The 19,496-nt window shown below is 44.5% G+C and overlaps 1 protein-coding gene across 8 annotated transcripts in view; it reads right to left on the bottom strand.

Annotated features, from left to right (window-relative positions):
- Positions 1–19,496, bottom strand: part of KHDRBS2 (KH RNA binding domain containing, signal transduction associated 2) — a 753,630-nt gene that overhangs the window by 10,271 nt on the left and 723,863 nt on the right. The gene's annotated exons all lie outside the window — the stretch shown is intronic.

Genomic DNA, 19,496 nt, shown 5'->3' with positions numbered 1-19,496 from the left:
TGATAATAGGAGGAAAGATAATGTTTGTTTTTATTAACTACATTTCTTAATAGAATAATATAGTTAGATACACAGAACAAGTTTTATTTCTTAGGAAATATGTGAAGACAAGATGTCGATTTCAGATTACTTTTCTGGTAAAATGTATCAGATAAAATATATTTTTAAAAAATACTGGTTTTGTATCGTAAAAAGACAAGACAGGTATCTAAATGACATGCTATTTTAGATTAATTTTAAATTGTAGATTTAAATTGTTTTTTTTTTGTATATTCTTTAATTTCAATATTGACAGCATGCTAAAGGAGTTATCCTGATTATAAATTTTTCATTTGCTAATCTAACTCTTATCTATGATTCAATAACATGATAGTCAAACCTCCGTCATCCATTATCGTTTACATTCATACTTATGTATGTCCAAAAATTATCACCCAGTGTACTCTACTCAATTAATTATGTGTATGCATGTGTATATATATATATATATATATATATATATATATATATATATATATATATATATAAAATGTATATACAAAAGAGAAAAAAAGAGATCATATATATATATATATATATATATATATATATATATATATATATTCTCTGAAAAATGCAAAAACACCTCCACATTTAGTAGCACAGTATTGTTTTATTATTTTGAAGAATTATAAAAAGGTCTAAATGATTACACTCACTAGATGAAAGTTCTTCAAAGCCTCCAGTTAGTCCTTGGCATCCTGTGATCTCACTCTATGGAGCTGTCAGAGGAGGCTGAGCAAACAAACTCTGTAAGGAGCAGTGATATCACAGATGGCCAAGGACTAACTGGAGGCTTTAAAGAACTTGCATCTAGTGAGTGTAATCATTTAAACCTTGTTATACTTCTTCACAATAATAAAACAATACTGTGCCATATGGAGGTGTTTTTGCGCTTTTTTACAGATCATACATTGAATTTTTATGGTGAAGGACAATCCTATCAAACTGCAGATCCCCACACACACTATCCACTTGGATTCTTGTTTAAGTAATTATTGGATTCATCCATTTGATAGAATAACTCCAATGTAAACTTATTTCTGCCTCAATTTACTTGTACCCACTGCATTATTACTAATTTCTAATTAATTACTATTATCAATGATTTAACACATTTCCAGTACCATCTGATGTTTTAGATACAAATATATAATACCACAATCAACTGTTTTTCTTTTTATTATTGTATTTATGCATTTACTATTTACCCTACTCTATACAGTATATGAGGTGCATTTGGCTTATAGTCCTTCACTCGCTTATTAAAACTTTGTACATTCCCCTATTAGGCTCACTTTGTTCTATATATATATATATATATATATATATATATATATATATATATATTTAGAACAAAGTGAGCCTAATAGGGGAATGTACATATATATATATGTATATATAGTATATATACTCTGCAAACATATATGCCAAGATCCCACAGCCAGTCACAACCATGGAACACTCAATGTTAAAGGATCATTCAGCTGCACATCCAGGAATATAGTGTATATGATTCAGTGCAACAAATGTGACCAAGGTTGCTACATTGGGGAAACCAGCCAAAAACTACAAGGCAGAATGAATATGCACAGACACTCCATACTCCATCACGAAGAAGGAAGATACTGCTCACCTGTGGGACATTATTTCTCACAGCCAAATCATTCCATAAATGATTTAAAAATCAAAATCCTCAATGGAATGTTTAAACGCACCCAAGAACGGAAAACATTTGAACTCAGAATGATAAGACTCTTTGACACCAAAACCAAAGGTTCTTAAAGCTGACATGGGTTTTCTCACACCCTATCAAAATTGTAATTATCCTGTTTGCCTTTATTCTTATCCACACGTTCTCTCCCCCGTCCCCCCACAGCATCCCCCCTCCACACCATTCCTTGTCACCCTCTCCTGGCTTCAAACACTTTTAACACCCTACCTTATCTACAGTACATATCTGTTTTTTTTTTCTCTCTACACTGTTTTAGCCATAGATTTCTGTGTATATCAGTATTGCTTGACCTGAAGAAGAGAGGAGAACTCTCAAAAGCTTGTCCTATGACATAAATTGTTAGTCCTAATACTGAAGAACCCATTTATTCTGCACTATCGCAACTGGAGTAACACGGCTATTTTATGATATATATATATATATATATATATATATATATTCTGTATATATTATACACACACACACACACACACAGTTGAGTGAAAAAGAAAGTACACCTTCTTTGAATTATATGGTTTTACATATCAGGACATAATAAGAATCATCTGTTCCTTAGCATGTCTGAAAATTAGGTAAATACAACCTCAGATGAACAACAACACATGACATATTACACCGTGCCATGATTTATTTAACAAAAATAAAGCCACAATGGAGAAGCTATGTAGGAAAAACTAAGTACACCCTTACTGCTTCCATAGAAATTAAGATGCTAAGTAGCAGACTGGTGCTGCTAATCAAATGCCCTTGATTAATTGATCATCAGCAAGTGCGACCACCTAAGCCAAAGTTTTAGGTGTTTGCTGGTCTGGAGCATTCAGGTGTGTGTTAACAGATACACCTCCCTCTGAGTGTTAAGAGTGGGCACTTAACAAAAAAATAGTACAACAATGTCGTATGTGTGTGACGTGTCCCCGTGCCTGTGGACATGAATAAAGAGTGATGTTGTACTACCAAAGTTCCTGGCACCTATGATTTTCATCGTTGCCATCTTATCGCCCAGCCACCTGAATCCAGCACCCTGAGTCAAGGTAATCTATGCTGAGTAGCCAAATCAAGCACACTGATAGAATCTCCCTAGAAGCCGGGCAGGGAGGATTACAAAGACATTCTTAGTTACAATCTCATGACCACTAAACTTGCTGTTTCTTCCTTTGCAAAATTGTTAAGATACACCCCTACCTATGTTCTACTACAATTAAAATACTAATGCATGCCGTTATTATTTCCCATGTTGATTACTGTAATATCCTTTTAGCAGGTCTCCCTTCATCACACCTCACTCCTTTACAATCCATTCAAAATACTGCTGCCAGAATCATCTCTACTGCTTCCTATTAATTTCACTATAAACTAAAATATTCTGCTCCTTTCTTTTAAGGCTCTACATTCTTCTGCCCCTCCATACAGTATATCTCAACTCAGATCTCTCATTCTACACTTCTCTTATGCTCAGGGCCATCTTAACAGCATTATAGGACCCCAGGCAAAGCAGTGCACTGGGCCCTGCCTACACAACCACTCACAGGAATAAAAATGTAAATTATCGCTAAAATAAACTTATATTTATTGGTACCTCCAACAAAACCGTTAATTGCCTCCCGTGAATCTGTTACAATATTCTGCTTTCATAACATTGCACGCAATAAAAACAGCAACATTTCTCTTGCGAATGCAGAATCCCAACTTTCTGCTACAAGTCGTAATTTTTCTCCTTCTACCGAGTTAGCGGGAGATTTGAATGTTGAGGCGGGTGATCAGAAAATTAATGTTTAATTCTGGTCTGGCATAGATTAGCATGGAGCTCCTATGCTCGTGGGGTCCCCGGGCAACAGCCCAGTGTGCCCATGCGTTAAGACGGCACTGCTTACGCTCAACTCAAGGTTGTCTTATCTTCTAGCCTTTAATCTCTACAGCACTCTCCCACCTTAAACCACTTTTTACTAATCTTTCTCTACCTATGGAATGCTCTTTCCCTCAATATCAATTAGATTGCAAGCCCTTTGGAGCAGGGACTCCTTTTCCTACATGTTAATTTTTATGTCTGAAGTGCTTATTCCCATGATCTGTTATTTGTATTATTTGTTATTTATATGATTGTTACGTATATTACTGCTGTGAAGCGCTATGTATATTAATGGCGCTATATAAATAAATAAATAAAGACATACATACATACATACATACATACATACATACATACATACACATTTGTGATACACCTTAACTCTCCACCTTCAAAGCCCAGCTGAATTTCCACTTAAAATGAAGCATCTCATTAAACTTTCTATGCCTCTACTACGAACTCCAGATGCACCCGACCTCCCCTGACTGCACTTCTAATAATGCACTTTTACTCCTGCTGTGTCTATAAACCACCCAACATACCACAAAGATTGTAAGCTTTTTTGGCAGGGTCTCATTTACCGGTTGCCCATTGTTTGTATTTGATTTACCTTGTATTTTTATTTTGTAATGTGCTACGTACATTGTTGGTGCTATATAAATACAGTTATACATATGTAGCCATGCATAATAATGACTGCATACATCTTCCCTGTTGGCAGTAAGTCCTGGTAAATACAGGCCTGCCCACAGTAGTTATGGAGGTTTTCCCTCACACCCTAGTGTGGTGCCCTGTGTAAGGATGGGAGTGGCTGTATGCTCTGAGTCCCTGGATAGTGACCTCAGAGATGCGCCTGCCCCCTGCAGTATAAAGGGCACAACACTGACAGTTAGTGTTGTTGTTGGTGGAGAAATAGTAACCAGAAGGTACAAGATTGGAGAATCACTTTTGTGACCCTAGTGCAGTAACTAGCGGTAGCAGAGTGATCAGTTAAGTTTGTCTACGCCATACTGTGTCCAGGGACCTGGCACAGCGGTGATCTCCCTAGGAGAAAGGGAATCCCACTTCAATACGGGAGGGCGTACCTGGCAAAGGGACAGCACGGAGAAATGTGCGGCTAGAGCCGGCAGCTGCATGGGGCAGTCTGCTACATCCCTGTATTCAATAAAGATGTCCTTGAGAAAAAGAACCCCACTGTGTGAGTGTGAGATTACTCAACAGTGGATGGCACCAAGAAGGAGTTCCTCACCAGGACCATCTCCCTGCGGAAGCACAGATCCTGATGAGGTGGAGGCGCTGCACATGAAGTAAGTTGGACTCGCACACACTACCTCAGCTGCCTGTCTGGATGACATCCCCTAATACCATCAAGCGGGAGACTCAGGAGCCCTGTTGCCTACAGGTGCACCACCAGACACGAACATGTAATGGGGACTGGTTAGACTACCCGGGCCAATGTGAGATTGGGGGGGGGAAAACCCGTTACAATTGGAGGCGCTGCTGAGAGATATCTGTTAACAGGACAGGCTTTTGCTAGGCACACAATAGGAAACAGGGAGAGTGTCTGCTGCCACTCTGTGCTGGAAAGGGAAAATCTAGGGGTAGTCAGGAGAACGAAAAACCTCGCAAAGCACGCCCTAGACTGACCTAAGGGGTTAGTGAGTCTGGAGCCGGGGGCTATAGCTGTCCTAGTCACCTTGAGGTAGCGCTAGGGGTAGGATGCCTGAAGGGATAGCCTGTTAACGTGGTCAGGAATTCTGGAGAGGATCTGCACTAGGCTAGCCAACAGGAGGTAGACGCCCAAGTACTGCATGGAAGAGCCAGAGTACTCTAGTCTCCATTCCAGATCACTTACCGAAGGGAGCACAGACTGGAGGAAGGAGATACAGTAGACACAGAAAGAGTGAGCCTAGCCTGAGGTAGTGCAAACACGAGTCAGATCTACGTTAGGTACACAAGGTGGTGCACAAGGCATGTTTGTTGTATCGGTATGGTAGCTGCCCCGCAGAGAGGAGCTCCATGTACGATCAGAACGAACACAGTAATCCAATGGCGACCGCAAGAATGGAGGATCCGCGCGGTGCGGAAGGTCCAAAATGGCGAACGGAGGCCGATGGAGAGAGCGCACATGGCGTGTGTGCGGGTGAAGAGCAAGCTACAGAAGCGACTTTTGTGAGCCTGCTATGGAGTGGTGCTAAAGCTGTGGCTGCTCCGTTTCTGTCCTGTCTGGGGTCTAGGGGCAATACCCCCGAGGATACTGAGGAGGACATTGTAGTGATGTGTGGAGAGCCTGTGGAAATTGAATGTCAGTCGGCATCCCAACGGTTAAATGCTACCTCAACATTCAAAGAGACTGATGGTGCGAATCAAAATGGCGGTTCCCGCTTCTCTGGGAGACCGCGTGGACCAGTTGCAGGAAATTCTGCAAATGCTAAAATTGCAGAAAGTTGGCTGGGATTGGCGCCAAAGGAAAAACCCCACCCTGCGGGGGGGAAGTTTGGCGCGAAAGCTGGAGCCGCGCCCTCAGGGACGGTGACGGACTCAGAGCCCCTCCCCGGTGATGTGAGTGACTCAGCGCAGAGCCAGAACCACTCCCTTATAGAGCATGCCCCTCCTGTACAGTCCACCAGGGGGAGCAAGCGCAGTGAACAGAGATCAGCAACCGCTGTTCTCACTAAAGACAGTACAGAATGCAGAGAAGCACACCCGCAGTTGTATGGAGCCTGGCGATACAAAGGGGGGAAAATATCCTTTCTTGTGTGCCCGTGTCTACAAAAGAAATTGAACCTGACTGGTGGTATGGACTTTAACCATGTTAGGTTACCCATAAAATACCGGGTGGCCTGGGTGGATGGAGAGGGGTGCATAAGATGTGCTTGTGACCAGTGTGAATTCCCAGGTGACAAACCGACCTGGGGTCCCAAGTGTGCCTGCTGTGGGGCACAGTTCCTACAGCCTGTGCTGCTGCAGGCTACGGAACAGAAAGAACCATCGGCAGAGAAGAGCGCGACCGCAGTGGAGGTACCGGAGCACGCCAGCTTCGTACCAACAACCACTGGTTGTATCGCAGAAGAACCCGGTGACTACCTTGCGGAGGATCTGATCGTGATATCCTCCGAGGAAGAGGTGGAAGTCTCGTCGGTGGTGATGCGCCTACCGGCGGACCACTACAGCGGTGCGGTGAAAGAACCGGCACTTACCTGTGTCGCGGCGGAGCGGAGTCTCGTGTTGCCGGTGCAGAACCAACCCGAGAGGCGGAGTCCCACGGCCGTGGTGACTTGCAGCGCGGAAGGAGAAGATTCCATCCCGAGCCGACGGAGCGGTGAGATACATCCTTACCCTCCACAGGCGCCGGTGGTGGCAACGGCGGAGAAAGGCCTAGCCCAGGCCCGAGCAGAGCGGAGAGCAGAAGCATCACTTCCGGTGGCGGATGTCGTTCTGGAGGAAGAGGTTCCGGTTGGGAACCCAACGCAAGATGGCGGCGAGTCCAGCGAGATGGCCGTGTCCTCTCGGCCAAGCAGCTGTATCAGGTTGCCTGGGTCCGAGAAGAGACAGCAGGCCCTGCGGAAGCCTGAGAACCCGGACACGGATGAACCGGAGTGCCAGTCCGATGGCACTGGGCAAGGTAGCGAGAAGTTGCGGGTCGTAGCCCCGCGTATGCCGGCAGTGTTTCCCTATGCCCAACCCCCGGCCATAGTTAAAATCCCTGCCCCTGTCACTTTTTCCTATGGGTCCCAGTTTAGCCAAGGGTTGTCTGGGGAGTCCCGAGCCACTTCTGAAGAATGGACTGGGGAAAATCTGGACTGGGGTGACTGTTTTACCTCTGATGAGGGATCGGGGAGGAAAATGGCTATGCAAAGGATGTTATACAGCCCTAATGATGACAATCGTGCTGTTGGGGTGGGATGTGATTCTAAGAGCATTGGGTCAAACTTTGGGTCTCCAGGAACTTTGGGAGTTTCATCTGGGGATTTGGGTAATGTTGCTCATATGGTGCCTATTGCCCGGGGAACCCCCTATGTGCCCTCACTGTCAGAAAGAGTTATTAGGGATCGCCAAAAGTGGTTACTTTATTTTCACCATCCATGGGAGGGAGAAAGTAAGTTCGAAATGAGGTCCCCTGATGAAGATAGGGGATATGGCCGGGAATGTCCCGATTCCAAGAGAAGAACAGCCGGGAGCTCTCTGGAACAAGAGTGCTAGTCCCGCAGAGTCGGAGCCATCATTGGTGCTTCCGATAGAGAAACTCAGCCATCGGAGAGGTGATCACCGAGGAGCCCATCGCCGGTCTCCTACTGGGATGCCTCGGCCGAACTGCAAACTGGAATCCTCGGATGAGGAGTGTGCAAGGCTGGCGAGTAAGACAGTCATCAGACGAGACTGTCATACCATTGGTACGCCATGGAGGGATGAAATTCCTCGTGGTATGGAGACGCGGAGTCGAGTGTCTCCTGTACCGCGACCACCCGATCGCCGGAGTCCCACTGCCGTGGTGCCTAGTGGATTGGAGGCGGGTCGATCAACCCCGACCCTGCGAGGTGCTAAGACAGCGTGCCTGTTGCAGAACCGAGGGGAGGAAGAGCCGGAGGAGCGAGTCCAGAGCCAGACTGGATCGCGCAGCAGACGGGCGTTGCCGGATGTCCTGGTAGAGGAAGAGATCTCGATTGGGGATCCATCCCAAGATGGCGTCGCAGCACGTGCGTGTGCGGAGGTGGTTCAGGCGGACCAGGGAGGCCCCGAGTGGGAGATGGTGCCGCCTCTGAGGTCAAGCAGCGGGAAACGATCCCCTACTACCAGGGGGAACGGACGTTTGAACTGCAACCCCAGAAGTTCCGCTGTTGAAGATAAAGATGGACTTTGTGGCGACGTTAAGACAGGTATCACTGGAGAGCAGGTCGAAACCCTGTCAGTACCTACTGTTCGGTCCCGTCCCCAAACCCCGTCCACACCCAAGGTTAGCCCCAAGGCCCTAGTTAAAGCCCCTGTACCCGTCACTATTTTATTTGGGTCCAGTTCTAGCTTAGGGTTGTCCGGTGAGTCACGGGGTCCTTCCGATGATCGGACTGGAAGCCTGGACTTGGGTACGTCGGATGATGGGTCGGAGGGAGGAGGGAGTATGTCTAGGCAAGTGTCGGTATCCAGCGATTGCCCTAGTGGGCTTAGTATTACCGTACGAAATACCTCTCAGTATAAAAGGGTTAATGAGAGATCTGAAGGTACATCTGGGGTGTCTTCTGGTGGGCCTGATGAGGAGTCCATAGAAGAGAGTACCGATCCTAGCTCCGAGGAACGGAAGGAGACTAGGTGGTGGGCCCCATTGTACGAGGGCTATGTATCATGGTTCGACCGTACTCGCTTTATTTTAGAGAGGGAAGGGGTGGGCTGATCACTGGTGGGCTGCCGGTGACTTTGACGATGAGTCATACCTTAGGGCCCTAAGGGTAAGGTGGGATCGGATCCAGGCAGGCCTTATTATTCCTAAGGGGTCCGCAGGGTTGGATGATCCAGTAGAAACGGATGAGCCCCTGTCTTGGGTGTTGCCCGGAGCTGCGGGGCAAGGTGGTTTGACCAGGTCATGTCGGGCTGAACGGGCTATTGCGGCGAAGTATAGGAAGTCCCATGGGCTTGATTACCCTTATGTCCCTGAACCTCTAATGCGAGAGATCGAGGAGAATAGGGAGAGATGGCTCAAAACTGATATACAGTATTATATCGTGGAGAGAGGGGGAGCCATAAAAGGGATACAGGCTGAGCAGAGGGTAGCTCAATTGATGAGGGTATGGAAGATAGGGCGCAGTGTATATATGCACAAGGTGGTATACTGCAATGATCGAGGAGTACCCAGAGAATACAGCGTGACTGTACATGATGCCGCGGGGCGAGAGGTGAAGAAGCCCGATCCTCGACACTATTATTGAGTATCCAATAGAGTGGTCTGTTGTTTTCTTTAGCGCTCCCTGCTGGTCAGTGAGTGTACTAGGCTTACATTATTATGTTCATGTGATGATGTTGCTATGTTATTTGTGTGTTCTTTTGCAGTGTTTCCTGACGCAAGGTACACCAAATTTAGGTCCCAGCCGGGACGGTGGGTATCAACCAGGGGGAGTATGTAGCCATGCATAATAATGACTGCATACATCTTCCCTGTTGGCAGTAAGTCCTGGTAAATACAGGCCTGCCCACAGTAGTTATGGAGGTTTTCCCTCACACCCTAGTGTGGTGCCCTGTGTAAGGATGGGAGTGGCTGTATGCTCTGAGTCCCTGGATAGTGACCTCAGAGATGCGCCTGCCCCCTGCAGTATAAAGGGCACAACACTGACAGTTAGTGTTGTTGTTGGTGGAGAAATAGTAACCAGAAGGTACAAGATTGGAGAATCACTTTTGTGACCCTAGTGCAGTAACTAGCGGTAGCAGAGTGATCAGTTAAGTTTGTCTACGCCATACTGTGTCCAGGGACCTGGCACAGCGGTGATCTCCCTAGGAGAAAGGGAATCCCACTTCAATACGGGAGGGCGTACCTGGCAAAGGGACAGCACGGAGAAATGTGCGGCTAGAGCCGGCAGCTGCATGGGGCAGTCTGCTACATCTCTGTATTCAATAAAGATGTCCTTGAGAAAAAGAACCCCACTGTGTGAGTGTGAGATTACTCAACAGTGGATGGCACCAAGAAGGAGTTCCTCACCAGGACCATCTCCCTGCGGAAGCACAGATCCTGATGAGGTGGAGGCGCTGCACATGAAGTAAGTTGGACTCGCACACACTACCTCAGCTGCCTGTCTGGATGACATCCCCTAATACCATCAAGCGGGAGACTCAGGAGCCCTGTTGCCTACAGGTGCACCACCAGACACGAACATGTAATGGGGACTGGTTAGACTACCCGGGCCAATGTGAGATTGGGGGGGGGAAAACCCGTTACACATACATACATTTTATGTTGCAAAACGATGCTGGAGAAACCAGCAAGCAACACTTTTATGAAAGTGACAGCTGATTTATTATGTTTTGGTTTCAAATGGGGTAGTTATTTGTGCAATAGAAATGTGTAAATTACAAATACACCGCTTTGCCATATTAATATTGGAAACAGAAGTGACAAAAACACCCAACAATACAGTGTTGGTTTTTCATATACTATAGTGGTAATGACTACCATAGTGAAGTTAAAATTACATTTGAATACAAGATTACATTAATCTTTGAATATGTTGAAAGCTCATGTAATGACAACAAACATTAGAACTCCAGAAGGGAAACACATTGAAAAGCAGCTAGTGTTATTTGATCAGAACAAATATGACATGCCATAATTGTATTACAGCGTTGCATTGTCAACCGTCACCCCAATGTCCTTACTCTTACAAATTTTAAAATACATAAAGAAAAAAGAAAACGGGAAATTGTCTTTGGTTCACTGGATTTCTCTTGCAAAAGTATGTCTCTTGCTTCATTATATTCAAACAAGATTGCACTATTACATTGCAGGGCACAGAGCATCTTTTGATTTGTAGCTATGGCAATATACAAATATAAATGTAAGTCTATTTCCTCCAATACTGAATTACTCTGTAACGATAAACTGTTCTGCAATGGCATGTGCTAAAAGAAGAATGCAAAGATATGATGCTGAAAATGACTACACTGTAGAATAGATGATACACTAGAATAATAGAGCTGAAATTATTATATGGAACAATATCAAATAACACATTTCAAAATTAATATAACCAAATGATAATTCTGTCATTTACATTTGTAATGATCTTGTTGTGAGCATATAATTGTAGCATAAGTCCCCTAGAAAAGTACTTTTAATGCTGAACACCATAAAGGTGCAGTCTATCCTAAGAATAAAACTAATAGGACTAGCATCTTTACGAAGTTATACCTAGGTGATTGACACTTTTTTTACTTAAGAAAAGATCATAAACATATATATATATATATATATATATATATATATATATATATATATATATATATATATATATATATATATATATATATATATATTTAAAATATATATATATATTTTTTTTAAGATTTATTTTTTATTTTTCTACTAATATTCATTATTCTGCAAGTAAGAAAATACAGCTGTCTTCAATCAAGATCGGGGATGGTTTATTGATGGATTTGAATGGAGTTACAGTGGCGGCCACATTTAGCCTAATGCGGCCGTATCGGCGCAACTCTGATTACCGCGGGTAGATGCAGCATTTTTTTTTCCCGGAATATGCTCCGGTATTGTGACGCGATCGTAATATTGAATGCATGAACGTGAATGCGGTATGAATGCGGCATGAACGTGGTGAAGTGCGGTAAAGTGCGTGGCATTCGGAAAATATCCCCGAAAAAATTCGGTGATGTTGGATAATAAAAGGGGCCGCAACAGTAGTACGTGACAGTGATATTATAGGCACAGTATACCCCAAAAGTGAATAATAATAAAAGTGGAAATAATAATAACAATATATCTATAAGTGATGAAGTGATTAAATAAATGTGATATGATCTGAAATCCCAGCTCAAACCCTCCGGTGGGACCTGTCATCACGGGTTCCAGAACAGAAGAATGATTCTTACGAAATCCAGGGGGAACATATGAGAGAGAGCAAAAAACAGCGACACAGAAAATATACACTACCGACACACTTTATTAAAGTGTGGCCGGTACCGCAAGCCGGGAGATTTCCCGGCTTGCTAGTGGCCGCCCCTCGGCGTGCCGCGCGTCATAGACGCGCGGTCACGCGTCTTCGGGAGCCTGCGCCCCCTGCACGCGCGTCCAGGGCTCCCCGAGGGAGCCCTGGTGTCCCGCGATCGCGGGACGGCGGCAGGGGGTTCCAGGGGGCCCGGCGGACCCGGCAGCGGTAGGGAGAGCGCCCCGATCGGAGGGCGCTCTTCCGCTGCTTCGGCGCGCGCCCGTCACCCTCGGGCGCGCGCCAGGCTACTGCTGCGGCCAAGAACGGGCAAATGCTCGAATAAACTTGGCCGCAGCAGTAAGTGTAGACGTAGGAACACAATGGGAGTAAAGAGATAGTACTCTAGGCTTTATGCCCAGCCTACTCACAATAAAGAAGATTTCACAAAGCGGTGAGGGATAATATCCCACGGATGTATGATAAGTGCGTCCCCTCCAATGTCCCAGAGATGGGTATATGCTCCAACCAATGCAAAAAAGATAAGAAGGACTACATAGCACAGATCAATTAAATAAAAATAATTTCTTTATGGTAAAATGTTGCTAGTGTTTGGCATTGGTCCATTGTATTATCACAATGGATTTGCTACTGGGGGGTTATTAACCCTGAAGACCTTGGACAATCACAACATAGTTGAGGTTAGTGGTTTTATTTGATCAATAATCATTTTGGTGCCAATGAGGCTACATAGTACTGTAGGCGTTTTTGTGAAAGGACATAGGCAGCCTCATTGATACTCATGGGGTTAATGGACACTTTATATTACACTTTATATATGGCAAGGTATATACAGCCCTATTAGCTGGCTTTGGCTAATAGGGCTGTATGTAATTGTTACCGTTTTTTTTCAGGTGGATTAGTGTGGGGATGTTGAGGGTAATGTACTGTAAGTTTCCCGAGTATGATGGTTAGGCCCCCTATGGTCATTGCCACGCAATGTGAGTAGCAGTAAGTTTTTGTATGACTTTTATACAATTATCTTATTTCCTTATGCTAAACTGAACAGAGCTTAGTAAAAGCTAAGTTGAGTATGATTTAACCTCATAGAATCCTCATTAAGACTAACGGCCATTAATCATTATACTACTGTTGTACTGGGACTAAATCCTGGCTAACATCATGATATTTTGCTTTAGTAAACACAGCGTTATGTTTAAGAGATGTTAAATTATGTTTTTCGGAAGTTAGAGAGGCTATCATAGTTTAATGAATCTGTCTTATGCTAAAACCCCTTCTCTTCTACCTTCTTATTGTATTGGCCCCCTAACAGAAACAGATGTTTAGTAATCAGTTGATTGGGAAGCACTCTCCCATTCAAAGCCCCAGATAAAATAAAAACACAACTTCACATGTCTCAACCAAGTACACAAACCTGCCTATCTCCATTATCTCTTAGCATACAATGCTTCCACTGCAGCCTGGAATTCTGGATAATAACATGCAAATGAATACTCATAGGGGGTGATTCACCAAGCAGTGATAACTGCTTTTAAGTACAATAAATGGCTTTTAAGACCGATACTGCCTGCTGCATGATTCACTAAGCAGTGATAACAGTGCTTTATCAGCCATAAAACACATTTTTTCACCCCCAAAAAAAATTGAAAAAAAATTTGTCCGATCAAGCAAAAGACGGCAAATGTGTCGTTTTTTTTGCCAGTCAGCGCGATTCACTAATCAGTAATAAGTGAATCGTAATTTAAAAGCACGCCAGATATTTGCACCAGCTAAAGGCTGGCGCAAAAGAAATGGAGCCATGAATAAAATCATTGTTTACATTTTTTTCACCACACAATTGATACAACAGGCCGGAAGGTGTCCATGGGTTATCCCCACAGGATTCCGGGGCCCTCGGGTGATCCCCGTGGGAGTCTGGGGTCCCTGCTGGCCTGCAGTACCAATCGTGTGGCCCCCAAAAAATAACAGTCAATACTTTAAAATATACAGAACACCTACAAGCTCAAATTGAACCCCCAAAATAACCACAACTTAACAATACTTTAAAATAAACCCCCACACACGCCCCCTGCCTCCTAAAACATACAGTACATTAATGGTCAAAATTACTATTATCCAGATATGGATAATAGTGCATTTGCCCATTAAAAATAAAACATTAACAAGCAGAAATAAAATAAATAAAATTTGGACTCACCCCTGCCAGGCTGCCACAACGAAGGCTGTCCTCATCTTCATCATCGTCCATGTCTTCCGTTACAATCAAAAATACAATCTAATATCCCCTAACCCCTTAATCACCTTAGCGGTTAGTAACCGCTATAGTAATTAAGGTGTTAACCCACCCTCTCCCACTACCCACCCAGGAGGCGTAACCACCCTCCCCAGGCAACTACCCCCACCCTTCGCCAATTCATTAGTACAGTGGTACATCATGCTCATATAATATGGGCATGATTTACCACTATAGCAAGAAATGGTGATGGAATAAAAAAACAGGCCCAAATAAAACAACATTACATTGCAAATTTAACACATTACTAATGCCAATCAAACAATTGAGTGGTACAGTGGGTACATCATGCCTATATAATATGGGCATGATTTAACACTATGCCAGTCAATGGTCAACCTAAAAAAAAATCACAAAAAAGATTGAATGCATTCAAAACAATCTCAAAATAAAAACCAATAAAGAAATAAACCGAACAAAATTACCACCAATCAATTAATCAAATCCAAAATAAAGACCAGAATAAACAATTAAAACCCCAAAACCATGAATAAATAAAATAATAAACTGCATCATTCAAAATCAAAAGTCCAAAAATAATCCAACATTAAAAAGCAAACACCAATCAAAAGACAGAAATAAACAATTTAAAACATCACCAAAACTTTCAGAACACTACATCAATATGCAATATAAATAGCATACAAAGTTAAAAACAAAGAACCAATATACATTTAAAATACATACAAGCAAGCATTTGCCCCCCCAAAAACATTGCTTCTTACTGTATGTATGTCTAGTCCTAAAGGGCCATACATAAATATATTTGCAGAAAAAATAGAGCATAGCTCAATATCCATGCTCAAAAGTGATGATAAAGCATATTATATATCCATGATGTAACAAAATGTCAACAATGAGTACAGGTATCTTCCAAATAAAGTCTTGTTAGTGTGCCTAGTCATATACAGTAATGCTCCGATTAAGTGGAGGAACCAGATTAAAGGCAATAAGGTGGGATGACCGAGCCGACGAAAATAAATGGACAACCGGACTAGACTAGATAGGCTTGAGAGTACTTGAAGGATATCCTGTAAGCGACTTGAGATTTTAAGTACTCACACTTCTCTCTACGGGATATCGTCTCTATAAATACATTTGCAATGAATGTGTGAAAAAAAATGCAATCACAATAAAAATAAAATGAAAAAAACCTGTAAATGAAAAATAACATACATTCAATTTTTTTCCTTACCTTTATAAGTCTTCACCCTCCGATTCCCGTGGTTACCACAAGCTCTCGAACCAATCCACGATCCCAAATAGCAACGGGCCACAGGTAAACAAAATCCGAAATCCTTTTCCTCTTTCTTTTTCTTCATCTGTAAATTGTAATCCAATTTTGGCTCATTCAGGGTTTTCTATCTTCTTCTTCTTCATTTTCTTCATCTTCAGCAGGCACACCCTTGTAATCCTATTGGAGGAGGAGGTCCTCCCTACTCAGCTTCTTGCTGTCAAATGAGACTGCACAGGCTTTTATAGGCCTGTGACATCACATTTGAGTGCAAATGGTTCACACGCCTCTGATTGGCTGTGAAAACCATGTCTTTTTTTTTTTGGTGACGTCATGTTACCGAAGTGAAGCCAGCCAATCAGAATGGCTGTGCTTCCTTTCCCTTTAACATGACGTCACCAAAAGCAACATGACTGCCGTCACATGGTACTTCAGATGATCAGATTGTGGGAATTATATCCCCAATCTGATTGGTTATAGTAGACCATGTGATAGAGTTTTCAGGGAAAGGATGGGACGTATTCCAAAGGGAGTCACATGGTCCACACCAACCAATCAACCAATCAGATTGGAAAGATAGTCATATGACAATTTTTGCAGTGTTGAATTGTCTAGCTCTACAGTATGTAGTTTATTATATGGTTGATTTGGATCTACAGTAGATTAAAATATCTAATGTTGTATGGTTGAGTGGGATCTAGCTCAGAATATCCAGTGTCTTCCGTACAGCTAAGTGGTATCTCAGCCATGCAGATGCAGCACTGTCCCCCCCCCCCCACCCTCTGGGAGATCTTGCCTAAGCTACAGGTGTTGTGATGCTGGTGACCTGCAGCCTGATCCAAGTGGCCCATTATAAGTGGCATGACTACTGAACAACTGAAGTTTAAAAGGAAGGAACTCTTACCCTAATGGATCTTATCCTTCTTCTCTCCTCAGGTAAAAACCATCTCTAAATCATCATTGAAGCCTTTGCTGTGTGTGTTATATAGTATATGCAAGTGATCCAATGCTAGGTAAAAACCATCTCTAAATCATCATTGAAGTCTTTGCTGTGTGTATTATATAGTATATGCAAGTGATCCAATGCTAGGTAAAAACCATCTCTAAATCATCATTGAAGCCTTTGCTGTGTGTATTATATAGTATATGCAAGTGATCCAATGCTAGGTAAAAACCATCTCTAAATCATCATTGAAGCCTTTGCTGTGTGTATTTTATAGTATATGCAAGTGATCCAATGCTACTGCTGCGGCCGAGTTTATTTGAGCATTTGCCCGTTCTCGGCCGCAGCAGTAACCTGGCGCGCGCCAGAGGGTGCCAGGCGCGCGCCGAAGACACGGAGGAGCGCCCTCCGATCGGGGCTTTCTCCCTCCCGCTGCCGGGTCCGCCGGGTCCCCCGGAACCCCCTGCCGCCGTCCCCCACACCGCGGGACACCAGGGCTCCCTCGGGGAGCCCTGGACGCGCGTGCAGGGGGCGCAGGCACCCGATGACGCGTGACCGCGTGTCGATGACGCGTGACCGCGCGTCGATGACGCGCGGCTAGCCGAGGGAGTGCGGCTAGCATGCCGGGGCATCCCCAGGCTTGCGGAGCTAGCCGCACTCAAATAAAATGTGCCGCCTCTGTAGGTAAAAACCATATTTGAATGCTGTTTTCTGTCTACCCCTAATCAAAGTAAGTGTTGCCACCTAGGCAGGGAACACCCTGTGTAGAAAACCATTTGTTTGAATGTGCCTCAGATGTGCTAATTAAGCAGACAGAACCACACTGTCAGGTGACTTTTTAGGCCTATATAAACCCAGCCAGAACAGCTAGTCTGCCTGCAGCCCATATCCAAGTGGCCCATTATAAGTGGCATGACTACTGGACAACTGAAGTTTAAAAGGAAGTGGCCCATTATAAGTGGCATGACTACTGGACAACTGAAGTTTAAAAGGAAGTTGTGAAGAAGTGAGGACGAAGTGGACACCCCAACAGGCCCTGATTCCTGCATTTGAACTACGCTGGAAAGGAGGATATCATCAATACCAGACTGCATCTATACTGCTGTGATGCTGCCTTTACCATTTATATTTGCTGTGACTTCACTTCTTCTCAAATTATGCACTTCTTTTTACCAGCCTCAGTATGTCTCTAACTCCATTCATATATCTCCATCTCTCCTTCCTTCACCACTTCTCTGTTCACATGAACTCCTTTCTTACCTGCGTCCTCTGACACCACACAGCTATATCCCCTGCACTAAAAAACACCCCTACAAATCATCCTCACACATCCTCTTTCTATCCATGCTTCTCCTCCTTGCTTCTGGGGATATCTCTCCCAATTCTGGTCCCTGTCTATTCATAGATGCGCTCGTCCTCGCCTGCCAACTGCAACCTCTACTCCTTCTGGTGTCAACCCCTCCAACCTCATACCCATCCCCTGCCACCCTCCCTCCTCTCTCCCTTTCTCCTGTGCCCTTTGGAATGCTCGCTCCCTCTCTAACAAGTTCCTCTCTGTGCATGACTTCTTTCTCTCTCACTCCCTGCTTCTCTTTGCTATAACTGAGACCTGGCTCACTCAGTCTGACTCTGCTCTGGAAGCTGCCCTCTCCTACGGTGGCCTTTCCTTCTCCACACTCCGCGCACTGATGGCAGGGGTGGAGGCGTGGGGCTCCTTCTCTCCTCTCTCTGTCGTTACCGAACCCTTCCTATTCCTCCCTCTCTTGCTTTTCCCTCCTTTGAGGCTCACACTGTCCAGATTTTCTCTCCTCTCCCTGTTCATGTGGCGGTCATCTATCGCCCACCTACCTCTACTCATCCCCCTTCTGCCTTTCTCTCTCACTTTGAATCCTGGCTCTCTTTCTTCCTCTCCCCAGACTCCCCTGTTCTTCTCCTTGGGGACTTCAATTGCCACATTGATGACCCCTCTCTCCCTTGGGCTTCCCGCTTTCTTTCTCTAACCTCTTCTTTTGGCCTTCAACAGTGGTGATTGTGGGGGAATGAACCCCTATAGTTCGATGCTTCTAAAAATCCACAGGTAAGTCTGGGTGTATATGAGCCATGTCAGACACATGTAAGAACGAGAATGGCCGCTACACAGACATGAAGATCCTGTGTGGGGGGACCGGCAACAACAGCAGCATGCGGCAGAATGAGAAATGAAACCTGGGTGGGGGGCTGTTGCACAGGGAAAGGTATAGAGACAGGGAAAGAGGCAACCATCAGCTACCCCTCCCGTGTACTCACGATGCTGTCACCTGCTGCCCTGAACCGACCCGGTGTGTTCACTGCCTGTGCCTGGCCGGTCCCGTCTCCTCGGGCGTCGCGCTGGTTTGTGACGTCATCCCCGAGGGCCGACAGCTATGCTGTGGATGAATGGGACTTGCACTGCCAAATCAGCGATCCTGGGTAGCCCTGGAACGAGTGCAGGGGGCGGATCCAAGCGCACATCAGGAAGGGAAGTAAAGACCAGCTCCCGGCTCCGTGTAGTGGCCTGCGTGCTCCACCAAAAATTGCAATGAAGATATTGTGGTGTGTAGGCGGTCACTGCAGCAGGAACTCAACCGCAAACGTGAATAGTTAAAATAAGCTTTATTAAACTAGAATGCTGCGCATCACAGAGATCACTCTGACGCGTTTCGTTCCTGTGTGGAACTTTATCAAAGATGATCTTTGATAAAGTTCCACACAGGAACGAAACGCGTCA

This window comes from Ascaphus truei, chromosome 4 (genome assembly GCF_040206685.1).
Source record: "Ascaphus truei isolate aAscTru1 chromosome 4, aAscTru1.hap1, whole genome shotgun sequence".
Taxonomy (NCBI): domain Eukaryota; kingdom Metazoa; phylum Chordata; class Amphibia; order Anura; family Ascaphidae; genus Ascaphus; species Ascaphus truei.
This window is presented reverse-complemented; position numbering and strand designations above follow the sequence as displayed.